Source organism: Gorilla gorilla, chromosome 2 (genome assembly GCF_029281585.2).
Source record: "Gorilla gorilla gorilla isolate KB3781 chromosome 2, NHGRI_mGorGor1-v2.1_pri, whole genome shotgun sequence".
Taxonomy (NCBI): Eukaryota; Metazoa; Chordata; class Mammalia; order Primates; family Hominidae; genus Gorilla; species Gorilla gorilla.
The window spans coordinates 55,950,789-55,966,212 of record NC_086017.1 but is presented as its reverse complement, the minus strand read 5'-3'; the positions used below and the strand labels follow the sequence as shown (position 1 = coordinate 55,966,212).

The following is a 15,424-nucleotide window of genomic DNA, read 5'->3' as shown; positions in this document are numbered from 1 at the left end:
AGAGTGGAATAAAACTAGAAATCAATAACAAGAACTCTGGAAACTATAAAAATACATGAAATTAAGTAACATGCTCCTGAACAATCTTGGGTCAATGATGAAAATTTAAAAATTTTTTGAGATGAATGAAAATGGAAACACAACATACCAAAACCTCTGGGATACAACAAAAGCAGTGCTAAAAGAGAAGTTTATAGCATTAAACTTCTACATCCAAAAAAAAAATAGATCACAAATTAACAACCTAACATCACACCTCAAGGAACTAGAAAAAGAAGAAAAAAACAAACCCAAAGCTAGCAGAAGAAAAGAAATAAAGATCAGAGCAGAACTAAATGAAATTAAAACAAAAGAAAACAATACAAATGATCAACAACACAGAAAGTTGGTTATTTGAAAAAATAAAATTAATAAATTGCTAGCTAGACTTACCAAAAGAGGTTATTTTCTTAATATTTTCTTTTCTCTAGCTTACTTTATTGTAAGAATACAGCATGTAATACATATAACATACAAAATATGTATTAATCCACTATTTATGTTATGGTAAAGCTTTGGTCAACAGTAGGCTATTAATAGTTAAGTTTTGGGAGAGTCAAATGTTATACGCAGATTTTCAACTGCATGGAGATAGAGGAGGTTACCACCTCTAACCCCCCCGTACAAGGGTTAGCTGTCAACTGTATTTGATTATTATCCTTTGATGTCTGCAGGGTCTGTAGTGATACTCCCTGTTTCATTCCTGATATTGCTAATTTGTGTCTTTCTTTTTTTATTTGGTGGGTCTTTCTAAAGGTTTATCACTTTTATTGATCTTTTCAAAGAACAATTTTTTTGTGTCATTTCTTTTTTATGTTTTCAGTTTTATTAATTTTGCTCCTTATTTTTTTCCTTTTTTTCTACTTACTTTGGGTTTATTTTGCTCTTTTTGTAGATTCTTGAGATAAGAGCTTAGATTATTTGAGACATTTTCTCTTTTTTAATGTAAGCATTTAGTGCTATAAATTGTTTTCTCAGCAATACTTTAGCTGTGTCTCACAAAGTTTGATATTTTGTATTTTCATTTTTATTTCATTCCATGTATATTTTTATTGCCCTTGAGACTTCTTTGACCTTTGGATTATTTAAACATATGATATTCATTTTTCAATAACTCACTTGGTACAGATTTTCAGCATGGTACATTGGTTTAGTATTTTTACTATACTGTTCTTTTCAGTATACTGTTGATTTCATGCTGGAAGGAAAACCACAACTTTGTTATTGAAAGAGGCTAGAATTTTGTCAGCTAAATTGTGTTGACATGAAAATATATAAGAAACCATACACACACATACACACACACACATGTCCGTGATATGTTTATACCCGCAGCTAACAGCAGAGAACAAATTCTGATTTTGGAAAAAAACAAGGCTGATGGCAGATAGCATGGTAAACAAGAAACAGGAAAGGAAGCTGCTTAGGAAGAAAAAATATCAGGTTGGCTCAGCATCTTTAAAAGAATCAGGCCAAACCAGAAACCTCCAGCGGAAATATCAGAGGCAATATTTCAATGTCTGGGTTGACTATAGACAAACTGCATTTATTGTAAGTTAACAACACTTCCCCAACTTCCCACCATCACTGCTCTATCATAATAACAAGATCAATCAAAGTAATTCTCCTTTGAAAAACTGAAAGGGAAAAAAGACACTGCATTTAACATAACAATGGAAAGGAAAATTCCAGGAACTAAAGATATATCAAGAAGAAAGAAAGCAAGCCTGTACTTACTAGATGCCAGCAGCTGCTCCCAAGTTGTTGTGATAACCAAAAATGCTTTCAGACATGGCAAAATTGCACCCAATGAGAGCCACCTGTATAGATATGTGTATCCTTGTTCCCTGTTTTGCATGCTGTAATAAAGCCATGATGCTTGGAGCCATAGCAGCTACCTTGTAATTATGAGGAATGATGCCACAGAGGTGCTGAGGCTGGTAGAATTTGCTGCATCAGCCCTAGAACTATCTTCCTAACAGAAATTATCAGCCTCCCTCTATGTAAGCCACTTTAGTCATGTGCTCTGTTACTCGCAGCCAAGAGCATCCTAGTGAATCCACCAATGACCTTATTCCTCTGCTTAAAATCTTTCATTATTTCTGCATTCAACACTAATTTCAGATTCTATAGCTTAACACACAAAGACCTTTGCCTCCCTCCTCTGCCTTTCCCAACACCCATCTTAGCACACACTTTCCCCTCTTGAGCCAGAGTCCTTTGAATCAGACCTGAGATTTTCTGCCTCCTGAGTTTCTCGTTTGCTGGCCCCTCCACAGCATGTCCTCTTTCCTCTTCTCTCCCTGTTCTCACCCCTATGCACTTTTCAAAACTTAGCCAAGCCACTTCTTCCAGGAGGTTTTCCCTAAATCTCCATGTGACAGTTTTGAAATATGGTCCCCAAGTTAGTTAACAGTCCTCTAATAGAAAGTGATCATGTGTTCCCTGGGGCAGGAATTTGGGCCTCTGTGACCTTTCATAGCTCTGGGCACCAAAGCAGTGTGTAGTTGACTAATCCAGGGAGGAGTGTTATTCAAGGACACACAGGTGACCTTTGTGGTAAGAATGTGCTATGGGTGACATGAGCTGGCCAGAACTGAAGGCATGGAGCCCAATTTAGCCCAACTCATCTCAATCCAACCAGCTAATGCTGCTTATCTTTCCAGTCTCAAACCTTGATGTTCCTGCCTCTTACACCATGCACCTCACCCACACTGAACCCCTTGATGGCCCAGAATATCCACTAGTGCATGAGTATTCCTCTAGATCTGGCATTCAGCCCCCTCTCCCTGGATAACTCCTACTTGTCCTTCTGATCCCCCTTTGACATCACCTCCTCCAGGAAGCCTAACCTGCCTCTTCAAAGCTGGTATGCTCAGAGCCTGCCCCTCACATAGAACTTACCACACTGCCTCCTAATCATCCATTTCCATATCTGTGACCTCACAAGTATCTTCACAGGTATTCCTTTTTGAACCCCCAGCACCTAGAGGTATGCTATACCCAGCTGTGAAAACAAATGTTCACAGCATGATTGTGCCAATGGCCTGGCTGAATATGCTATGCTCCTGTCCTCCCTTCAGCAAGCATGTATTGAGGCCTGACTCTGTACTGCAGGTACATGGCTTCCTCATTGCACTACTGTCATCATTCAGGTTGCTGGAAAAATCAGCTATTGAGGACCCACCATCTATGTAGTAAGTATCTAACTCATATTAATTTATTTAATCCTCACACCAACTCAGTAAAGTCGGTGTTATAATTATCTGCAATTCAGATAACAAAACTGAGGTGCCAAAATTGCATAGGCACTGAATGCTAGAGTCTGGGTTTAAACCCCTGTGGTCTAACTCCAGACCCGTGGAATTAACCTCTACACTGCCTGGCTTCCTTCTTCATGACTGCTTAGACACTTGTTACAAATGCAGAGGCCTGGGTCCCATCCAAAGAGCTTCTGTTTCTACAGGTCTGGGTGGAGCCTGGGAACCTATATATGCCACGAGCCTCACCTAGTGTAGTCCACACCAACTTCCCACTAAGAAATGATGGCTGTGGCTGGGCGGGATGGCCGACGCCTATAATTGCAGCACTTTGGGAGGCCCAAGTGGGTGGATCAAGAGGTCAAGAGATTGAGACCATCATGGCCAACATGGTGAAACCCCGTCTCTACTAAAAATATATAAATTAGCTGGGCGTGGTGGTGCGTGCCTGTAGTCTCAGCTATTGAGAAGGCTGAAGCAGGAGAATCACTTGAACCCGGGAGGCGGAGGTTGCAGTGAGCTGAGATTGCACTGCTGCACTCCAGCCTGGTGACAGACTGAGACTCCGAAGAAAAGAAAGAAAAAGAAAGAAAAGAAAAGAAGGAGAGAGAGAGCGAGGGAGGGAGGGAGGGAGGGAGGGAGGAAGGAAGGAAGGAAGGCAGGCTGTGCCCAAGAGCACCAAGGGGTATGTCTGAGACTCTACATGGTCTGGCCCTAGTGAGCCTGTCTTGCTGCATCACAACACACTCTGTGCTTACTACCCTCGCTCCCTCCACCAGGAATGCTGTCGCTAGCCTCCCTCCTTCCACCCATCCATATGTGCTTGAGCAGCAAAGGAGTGAGACAAGGGAGTGAATATATTTTCCTTGGATCTTCCTCTGAGAATGAGTTAGCAAATGCCCCAGGGACATCCCTACGTGGCCTCTTCCAGAGGCCCTGGAGCAGGCAAAGACGCCTCAGGCTTCTCAAATGCCTGTTTAGTCTTTGGTGCTACCAGAAATATCCAAAAGGCTTCATCTAGGACCCTACACACATTTAGAGCACACCGCCCAGGGCTCAGTCCTCTAAGTGCTAACCTTGGTCACTCTCTGAAGCTCCTCACAGCCCTGGTGATTCCAGCAGTAATTTGCTCTGCTTGAGACAGATCTGACCCAGAGAGCAAGGCAGCAGTGGAGCTTGGTGTAGCCCGGGGCCACCACCTGCATTTCCCCAACTCTAATTGGTGATGCTGTGTAAGTGGGCTGTGTGTGGTTGGGTGAGCAGAGCAGGCTTCAAAGAAAAGGGCCTCCACCCAGGAGTCGGTGAATTTTACTGTCACCCGACATCAAGGGAGTATCATATGATATTTGGCAGGTGGCCCAGAACAGCTCAGCTGCCGGAGCTTGTTGTAGAGTGGACAGGTTAGCATTTGGGGGATTCCCCAGAGTGTGGCAAATGGAAGCTCAGGCACCTCTCTTAAAGCCACATCAAAGTTAAGTTTCTGGAAAGTTAGCAAGACTCCTGCAGGTAACAGTCCCTAAGGGGAGCCTGAAAGTGTGGGATGGGTGAAGGTGGGAAGGAAAAGCAGGTTGGGGATTTTCCCCTAACCAATATTACTTGTTTTGACTATTGCTACATAACAAAGTGCCCCAAAATGTAGAGGCTTAAAAGAACCATTTTATTAGATCTTATAATTTTGTGACCCAGAAAGTTGAGTAGAGCTTGGCTGGGTAACTCTATTTTTTTTTCCTTTTTTTTTCTTTATTTTTTTGAGACAGGGTTTTTCTCTTGTTGCCCAGGCTGGAGTGCAATGGCGGGATCTCAGCTCACCACAACCTGCACCTTGCAGGTTCAAGCAATTCTCCTGCCTCAGCCTCCCGAGTAGCTGGGATTACAGGCATGCGCCACCACACCCGGCTAATCTTGTATTTTTAGTAGAGACGGGGTTTCTCCATGTTGGTCAGGCTGTTCTTGAACTCCCAACCTCAGGTGATCCACCCACCTCAGCCTCCCACGGTGCTGGGATTACAGGCGTGAGCCACTGCACCCGCCCTGGGTAACTCTTCCAAGTGGCATCAGTGGGGGTCCCTTGGTGCTGTTGAGCTGGTGGATACCTGGGGCTGAGCAGAGAAGGCTGGAGAGCTAGGCGCAGCTGGAACCATCTACCATTCCTGCATGTGGCCTCACCAGCATGGTGGCTTCATGTGTCGCACTTCGAAAGTGGTGGTTCAGAGCACCAAGTGAGAATGTTCCAAGAGACCCAGGTGGAAGCTGCAAGGCTTCTTATGAGCTACAAGTCCAAGAATGTCACTCCAGCCACATTCTATCAGTCAAGCAAGTCAATGAGGGATTTCAAGGGAGTGGAATTGGACTTCATTTCTCAGTGGGAGGAGCAGTAAAGAATTTGCAGCCATATTTAACCTCCCATGATACAAGAGAGCTAGGAAAAACTTGCAACGCTCATTGTGGGATTTTTTTACTCCATACATGTTTGTTGAATTCCTGGTATGTGCCAGCTACTGCCCTAGGCACTGGAGAGACAGACCAATGAACAATACAGAGACATGATCTCTGCCCTTATGGAGACTGCAGTCTAAAAGAGTCTAACAAACAATTACGCAGTGCCTGGCACATGATATGTGTTCAGTCAATGTTGAATACTGGTATTATTATTGTTAAATAATCATTAGAGGCCAGACACATTGGCTTACACCTGTAATCCCAGCACTTTGGGAGGCCAAGGCGGGAGGATCACTTGAGGCCAGGAGTTTGAGACCAGGATGGACAACACAGCAAGACTTTGTCTCTACTAAAAATAAAAAAATTATCCTGGCATGGTAACATCCACCTTTAGTCCCAGCTACTAGGGAGGTTGAGGTGGGAGGATTGCTCAAGCCTGGGAGGAGGTCAAGGCTGTAGTGAACCATAATTGCACCTCTGCACTCCAGCCTGGGTGGCAGAGCAAGGCCCTGTCTCAAAAAATATTAGTAATAACCATTGGGAAAAAAGATTTGCCATAAGCAGATAAACAACAGGGTGCCAAAGGGTACAATCAACAAAGAGGATTACATGTTTAGGAGGTTAACATTTAAGCCAAAGATGAGAAGTAATGAACTAGGGGAAGGGGAACATGAGAGAGTTTTCAGGCAGAGGAAACAGTGTGTGCCCCACAGTGCAGTGGGCAAGGGCAGTGGGCATCGAGTTAGGCTGGGCAGGTGGCGTAAGGACAGATCACCCGAGGCTCTGCCCTTGGGTGTTCATGTAGATCTACCTTCCACCTTTTCCACCTGCCTTGTGCTTCTGACAACTGATGTGTATGAGCTGCACCCACAGTTCCCTTTTCTCCTGGTTGGCGACAGTGGAGGCACCAGCAGGAGTTTGGATAGGGGAACTCAGGGGTCGGAGGAAAAAGAAAGTGGAGTATGTATTTTTCTGGTTCGGTCTCTGCTGGACTGGGGTGAAAGTAACCATGTTCCTCTGCCCACGGCTGTGTGCCCTGCCAAGCAGCCCTCTCCTAAGGCTTTAGGTCTCACTAGGTTCTCCAATGGCTCTTTCTCCTATGTGCTCAGGCCTAGGATTAGTAGCAGCTTCCCACTATTGTTAGATCAGGGATACTTTACCATCCCTTCTTGCATTCCCTATATCCTGCCACACCTTTGTAAATGGTCTCTTCCTTGAATTGTCATCAATTACCTTTTAGAGAGAGCCACTTGATTCCTACTGGGACCCTGAATGATAGACCTATAGCAGCTAGGATAATAATTCGGAACTTTATCCCAATAGCAATTCTCAGAAAATGATAACCTTCCATTCAGTGGTGTGCTAGTAAATTTTAACAACCAGGTCTCTAAAGGAAAAAGCTCTGATTTGCAGTGTTTGTCTTGAGGTCCAAACACTTCCACTTTGGCTGATTTCAAGCTATCAGTATGACACCAACAAGCTTGCAACTTTCCTAAAAATAGAACACAAACTGGTATGAGCCAGCTCCTGCATACTTCTGCCCAGATCCAAAACCAACTCTCCTATCTTCCACCACTAGAGCCACCCCAGCCCAGATAGGCTAGGAGTTCCATCGGAGACGACAGGCACTCTGGATGCTGCCAACCTCCTTTCTGCTCCTTTCCTCAAGGCCCTGTTGCCTCCTGGGGAAAGGATGGCCCATGTTAAGCTTGAGAAGCCAGAATGGCCCTGAGCTCCTGTTCTGTTGGAATTTCAAAAGTGAACCCCAAGAGGGAATTAGAGATACAAGAGAACTATTGGGGAAAATTCCCAAAAGAGTAACGGGAGAAGGAGCAAAAGTAGGCAGGGAGAGCCTTTAGACAGAGATGCAGATCCAGCACCTATAAAAGGAAGGGGGAAGGAAAAAGAATCCAGGAGGTTGAACCTTAGACCGTAACATAGAAAGTTCTGAGGAAGTCTTGGCGAGGCCAATGGGGAGACCCAGGGCAAAAGTTGCCCTTAGAGGAGTCCTGCTCCAGGCAAGAATGGGAGGGCTCCAAGTTCAGTCATTAGCCAGAAGTAGTGGGGGGTGTGGGGAGACTGGCATGTGGCCTCAGTGTTCATGGTGGAAGTAGCTGAGGCCATCATTCCACCATGCATCCTGCAGCAGGGTCTCCTGAAGGACAGCTGAGCGGGCATGTCCATGGCTGCTGCAGGGACTCACATCCACTGGTCCTGCTTCCAGGAGGCCTGCATCTCCCCAAGGAGTTCAGAAACCATCTATTTTCTCCTGAACCCTAACCACTCACTGAAAAAGCCCAAAAGTCCCAGAGGTGCCCTGGGCCCAATTCTGCTGACTCAACGTCTTCTGTATGTAATGGGCACTGTCCAAATTGGAGTCTGGCTGACACCTCCAAAAGCTTATAGCACTCCCTTCATGATCCTTTGCCCCACAAAACCCTTCCCTTAGGGGTTCCAGGGATGGAATCCATCCCAGAGAAGATACCTTCTATGCCAGACTCTTCAAATCCAGCTTTGCCCACAGTGCTGGACCCAGCTGGGCCTCTGAATTCAAGCCCCCATTCCAATGCTTTACACTCACCTGGGGCTTTCTCAGTCACCATGCCCAGATGCCCAGGAGACCAGGGAAAGAAGCCCAGGCCTGGCACCCCCATGACTCCTTCTGGCATCAGCCACCTAACCCCCATCCTCTGTACCTCTAACTCCCCATATTCCTTTCCTCTCGCAGGACCCCAGGCTCCAGCTTCACTGAGATATGGCTGTATCTTCTGATTTTAAAAGGACTGTCCTAAGGAGTCCTTGGAAGCCATGCTTCAGCCCAAAGGTTCTCAGCAAGGAAGTTGAGCAACATCCCATAAGAGAGAAGGGAATGCAGGGGAATGTCCCACGTGAATGTTCACCAAAGGGTGAACGCAGTAGAGGAGATTTTTAATAATCAAGTGGTTTGGATGATCCACTCTGTGAGTCAGTTAGCTTCTTTCTCCAGACACTCCTGTCATCTCCCAACAGATTCATGGACAAAGTGGCCATGGTGGCAGGAATTGAAGTTATGCATGGGCTCAGCAACATGGACTTACACTCACCAAGGCTGACCTGGCTGCAGCCTCTGCTGAGCATTCAGTTGGCCAGCAGCAAAGATCAACACTGATTCTCTGATAGGGACAATTCCCCAGAGTGATCAGCCAGCTTATTTAGTGGTAAGCTGACTACATGGGACTGTTTCCATCATGGAAGAGGCAGTGTTTTGTTCTTACTGGAATAGACACTTACTCTGGACACAGATTTGCTTTCCTCCCATACCCCCCACCAAAAAGGATTTGCTTTTTCTGAATGCAATGCTTCTGCAAAAACTAAAAAATAAAATAATAATAATACCATCTGTGGACTTGAAGAATACTTTTTCCACCATCATGGTATTCCCTCATAACATTACTTCTGAGTAAGGAACTCACTTCACACCAAATGAAGTGTGGCAGTGGGCTTATGCCTATTCAATTTACTGGACTAACCATATTCCCATCATCCTGAAGCAGCAGGCTTGATAGAATAGTGGAATGGCCAGGAAACCCAACTCATGTGCAGAGACACACATAGGCTCAAAATAAAAGGATGGAGGAAGATCTACCAAGCAAATGGAAAACAAAAAAAGGCAGGGGTTGCAATCCTAGTCTCTGATAAAACAGACTTTAAACCAACAAAGATCAAAAGAGACAAAGAAGGCCATTACATAATGGTAAAGGGATCAATTCAACAAGAGGAGCTAACTATCCTAAATATATATGCACCCAATACAGGAGCACCCAGATTCATAAAGCAAGTCCTGAGTGACCTACAAAGAGACTTAGACTCCCACACATTAATAATGGGAGACTTTAACACCCCACTGTCAACATTAGACAGATCAACGAGACACAAAGTCAACAAGGATACCCAGGAATTGAACTCAGCTCTGCACCAAGCGGGCCTAATAGACATCTACAGAACTCTCCACCCCAAATCAACAGAATATACATTTTTTTCAGCACCACACCACACCTATTCCAAAATTGACCACATAGTTGGAAGTAAAGCTCTCCTCAGCAAATGTAAAAGAACAGAAATTATAACAAACTATCTCTCAGACCACAGTGCAATCAAACTAGAACTCAGGATTAAAAATCTCACTCAAAGCCGCTCAACTACATGGAAACTGAACAACCTGCTCCTGAATGACTACTGGGTACATAACGAAATGAAGGCAGAAATAAAGATGTTCTTTGAAATCAACGAGAACAAAGACACAACATACCAGAATCTCTGGGATGCATTCAAAGCAGTGTGTAGAGGGAAATTTATAGCACTAAATGCCCACAAGAGAAAGCAGGAAAGATCCAAAATTGACATCCTAACATCACAATTAAAAGAACTAGAAAAGCAAGAGCAAACACATTCAAAAGCTAGCAGAAGGCAAGAAATAACTAAAATCAGAGCAGAACTGAAGGAAATAGAGACACAAAAAACCCTTCAAAAAATCAATGAATCCAGAAGCTGGTTTTTTGAAAGGATCAACAAAATTGATAGACCTCTAGCAAGACTAATAAAGAAAAAAAGAGAGAAGAATCAAATAGACGCAATAAAAAATGATAAAGGGGATATCACCACCGATCCCACAGAAATACAAACTACCATCAGAGAATACTACAAACACCTCTACGCAAATAAACTAGAAAATCTAGAAGAAATGGATAAATTCCTCGACACATACACTCTCCCAAGACTAAACCAGGAAGAAGTTGAATCTCTGAATAGACCAATAACAGGAGCTGAAATTGTGGCAATAATCAATAGTTTACCAACCAAAAAGAGTCCAGGACCAGATGGATTCACAGCCGAATTCTACCAGAGGTACAAGGAGGAACTGGTACCATTCCTTCTGAAACTATTCCAATCAATAGAAAAAGAGGGAATCCTCCCTAACTCATTTTATGAGGCCAGCATCATTCTGATACCAAAGCCGGGCAGAGACACAACCAAAAAAGAGAATTTTAGACCAATATCCTTGATGAACATTGATGCAAAAATCCTCAATAAAATACTGGCAAACCAAATCCAGCAGCACATCAAAAAGCTTATCCACCATGATCAAGTGGGCTTCATCCCTGGGATGCAAGGCTGGTTCCATATACACAAATCAATAAATGTAATCCAGCATATAAACAGAGCCAAAGACAAAAACCACATGATTATCTCAATAGATGCAGAAAAAGCCTTTGACAAAATTCAACAACCCTTCATGCTAAAAACTCTCAATAAATTAGGTATTGATGGGACGTATTTCAAAATAATAAGAGCTATCTATGACAAACCCACAGCCAATATCATACTGAATGGGCAAAAACTGGAAGCATTCCCTTTGAAAACTGGCACAAGACAGGGATGCCCTCTCTCACCACTCCTATTCAACATAGTGTTGGAAGTTCTGGCCAGGGCAATCAGGCAGGAGAAGGAAATAAAGGGTATTCAATTAGGAAAAGAAGAAGTCAAATTGTCCCTGTTTGCAGACGACATGATTGTTTATCTAGAAAACCCCATTGTCTCAGCCCAAAGTCTCCTTAAGCTGATAAGCAACTTCAGCAAAGTCTCAGGATACAAAATCAATGTACAAAAATCACAAGCATTCTTATACACCAATAACAGACAAACAGAGAGCCAAATCATGAGTGAACTCCCATTCACAATTGCTTCAAAGAGAATAAAATACCTAGGAATCCAACTTACAAGGGATGTGAAGGACCTCTTCAAGGAGAACTACAAACCACTGCTCAAGGAAATAAAAGAGGATACAAACAAATGGAAGAACATTCCATGCTCATGGGTAGGAAGAATCAATATCGTGAAAATGGCCATACTGCCCAAGGTCATTTACAGATTCAATGCCATCCCCATCAAGCTACCAATGACTTTCTTCACAGAATTGGAAAAAACTACTTTAAAGTTCATATGGAACCAAAAAAGAGCCCACATCGCCAAGTCAATCCTAAGCCAAAAGAACAAAGCTGGAGGCATCACACTACCTGACTTCAAACTATACTACAAGGCTACAGTAACCAAAACAGCATGGTACTGGTACCAAAACAGAGATATAGATCAATGGAACAGAACAGAGCCCTCAGAAATAATGCCGCATACCTACAACTATCTGATCTTTGACAAACCTGAGAAAAACAAGCAATGGGGAAAGGATTCCCTATTTAATAAATGGTGCTGGGAAAACTGGCTAGCCATATGTAGAAAGCTGAAACTGGATCCCTTCCTTACACCTTATACAAAAATCAATTCAAGATGGATTAAAGATTTAAACGTTAGACCTAAAACCATAAAAACCCTAGAAGAAAACCTAGGCATTACCATTCAGGACATAGGCATGGGCAAGGACTTCATGTCCAAAACACCAAAAGCAATGGCAACAAAAGACAAAATTGACAAATGGGATCTAATTAAACTAAAGAGCTTCTGCACAGCAAAAGAAACTACCATCAGAGTGAACAGGCAACCTACAACATGGGAGAAAATTTTCGCAACCTACTCATCTGACAAAGGGCTAATATCCAGAATCTACAATGAACTCAAACAAATTTACAAGAAAAAAACAAACAACCCCATCAAAAAGTGGGCAAAGGACATGAACAGACACTTCTCAAAAGAAGACATTTATGCAGCCAAAAAACACATGAAAAAATGCTCATCATCACTGGCCATCAGAGAAATGCAAATCAAAACCACTATGAGATATCATCTCACACCAGTTAGAATGGCAATCATTAAAAAGTCAGGAAACAACAGGTGCTGGAGAGGATGTGGAGAAATAGGAACACTTTTACACTGTTGGTGGGACTGTAAACTAGTTCAACCATTGTGGAAGTCAGTGTGGCGATTCCTCAGGGATCTAGAACTAGAAATACCATTTGACCCAGCCATCCCATTACTGGGTATATACCCAAAGGACTATAAATCATGCTGCTATAAAGACACATGCACACGTATGTTTATTGCTGCATTATTCACAATAGCAAAGACTTGGAACCAACCCAAATGTCCAACAATGATAGACTGGATTAAGAAAATGTGGCACATATACACCATGGAATACTATGCAGCCATAAAAAATGATGAGTTCATGTCCTTTGTAGGGACATGGATGAAATTGGAAACCATCATTCTCAGTAAACTATCGCAAGAACAAAAAACCAAACACCGCATATTCTCACTCATAGGTGGGAATTGAACAATGAGATCACGTGGACACAGGAAGGGGAATATCACACTCTGGGGACTGTTGTGGGGTTGGGGGAGGGGGGAGGGATGGCATTGGGAGATATACCTAATGCTAGATGACGAGTTAGTGGGTGCAGCGCACCAGCATGGCACATGTATACATATGTAACTTACCTGCACAATGTGCACATGTACCCTAAAACTTAAAGAATAAAAAAAAAAAAAAAAAAAGAATAGTGGAATGGCCTGTGAAGACTCAATTATGGTGGCAGCCAGATGGCAATATCTTGCAGTACTGGGGAAGCGTCCTCCAGGAGGATGTGTGCGCTATAAATCAGCATCCAATATACATACTGTTTCTCCATAGCCAGGAGTCACCGGTCCAGGAATCAGGAGATAGAAATGGGAGTGGCACCACTCACTATTACCACAGGTAATCCCCTAGCAAAATGTTTGCTTCTGTTCCTGTGACCTTATGCTCAGCTGGTCTACAGGTCTTAGTTACAAAGGGAGGAATGCTTCCACCAGGAGATTCAACAATGATTCCATTGAATTACAAGTTAAAACTGCCACCCTGCCACTTTGGGCTCCTCTTACCTATGAATTAACAGGCAAATAAGGGAGTGCTGTACTGGTTGGGATGATTGATCCTGATTACCAAAGGGAAACTGGGCTGCTACTACACAATAGAAGAAGACAAAGTATATTTGGAATACAAGAGATTCCTTAGGGCACCTATTGGTACTACCATGTCCTATGATTAAAGTCAATGGAGAACTACAACCCAGTTCAGGAAGAACTGCTAATGGCCCAGGTTTCAGAAATGAAGATTGGGGTCACCCACCAAGCAAAGAACCATGGCAAGCTTAGGTGCTTACTGAGGGCAAAAGGAATAAGTCATGGGTAGTGGAAGAAGGTATCTATAAATAGATACAGCTATGTTATATAAACAGCTATGACCATGTGACCAGATGCAGAAATGAGGACTATATATGAGTATTTCTTTCTATTTTGTTATATGTTTGTACGGATAGATATGCATTAAGCAAATATTTTTGAGTTTTTCCCTCTTTATACTCTTATCATCTAACATAAGATGTATTAACAGTGATTGACTTTACGTCCTAGTATTTAAGTTACAAGGTATCTAGGGAAAGAACGACTATCACTCAAGGACACTGCAACCTGTTCCAGGGAAAAGGTTAGCACAATTTCAGTTGTATCATGTTAGTAGAAAGTATGACTTTCTTATTGTAAAGATAGATATAGATATAAATATAGATGATAGCTGTAGATATCCATTCTTCTGGTTTTGTTTCTTTGGTGGAACCTTTACTTACACACGCCTCAATAAAGGTGTATAAACAAACACAAAAACTTTGTCAGGGACATTGGTCATGAGTATTCAGTCCTCAGCCAAGTGGAAGTGAAAAGTAGCCAGGCACCCTTTCCTCTTTTTTGCTAAAAGTGGGAAATGGAATATGTATACTGCATGTTATATAGAAGTAAGAGTGAAAGTTTTTTTTTAACATCATTGTCACTGAAATTAGAAATTGGGAACTAATATTTTCTTTCTGAAATCAACTAGCAAATTCAAACATTCACAGGCTGCAATTTGTGGGACTGAACCCTGAGACTGTCTATAAATAATGTGATTGAGAATTTAAGTACCTATTTTTCCTTCCAAGCAAAATGAACAACCAAGTGCAATGCTCAAAGTTCTGCCTACTGGGAGTATTTCTTCTCATCACTGTGGTTTAGGAATGACCCAGAGAGAAGATGTATTGCTACACCTGAACATCTTGGGTGATGCCTGCATATTGTGCACAACCATCTATAAGCAAACGTGAGTTTTTCTCTTCCTCATTCAGCTAATCACAGGGAATTCTTCATGAGGCCATAGGTACAGGCTGAGACAGAGAAGGCAGTGTAGGAAGAATCAGCTCTATAGGTATATGGGCCACTTCCTCAGCTAACTTTCTTGTGCCTTCAAGGCTGGCTCGGGCCTGTCTCATATTTACCATTTCCATTTGATGATGGAGTGCTATTGTGCACACCCCACCTTAGGATTTAGTGGGTCAGACAGCAGTAAAAGGGCTGCTTCTGCTGGCAAAGAAGACTCAACAATATTTAGGGATGTAATGACCCCACCTTCCTTAGGATCTTTTCATATGTCCCCACTCTGATTTTGAAGAGCCCATTACTTCCTAATCAATGCCTTCACTCTAACAGAAGACACCCTATGGCCAGTCATCATGGCTCACACTTGTAATCCCAGCACTTTGGGAGGCCAAGGTGGGTGGATCGCTTGACCTCAGGAGTTCAAGACTAGCCTAGGCAACATGGTAAAACCCTGTTTCTACAAAAATACAGGAAAACTAGCTGGGCGTGGTGGCACCCGTCTATAGTCCCAGCTATTCAGGACTACAACT

General features: G+C 43.0%; 1 protein-coding gene across 2 annotated transcripts in view; it reads left to right on the top strand.

The window, feature by feature from the left end:
- XCR1 (X-C motif chemokine receptor 1) overlaps positions 1 to 15,424 on the top strand; it is a 72,688-nt gene that overhangs the window by 15,716 nt on the left and 41,548 nt on the right. Inside the window, exons 3-4 of one of the 2 annotated variants that reach the window (XR_008678316.1) lie at positions 3,157 to 3,236; positions 8,482 to 9,115. The gene's annotated coding sequence lies outside the window, so the exon portion shown is untranslated. Of the gene's footprint in view, positions 1 to 3,156; positions 3,237 to 8,481; positions 9,116 to 15,424 lie in introns of those variants that run through there. The other variant, XM_055382186.2, reaches the window with a different exon arrangement.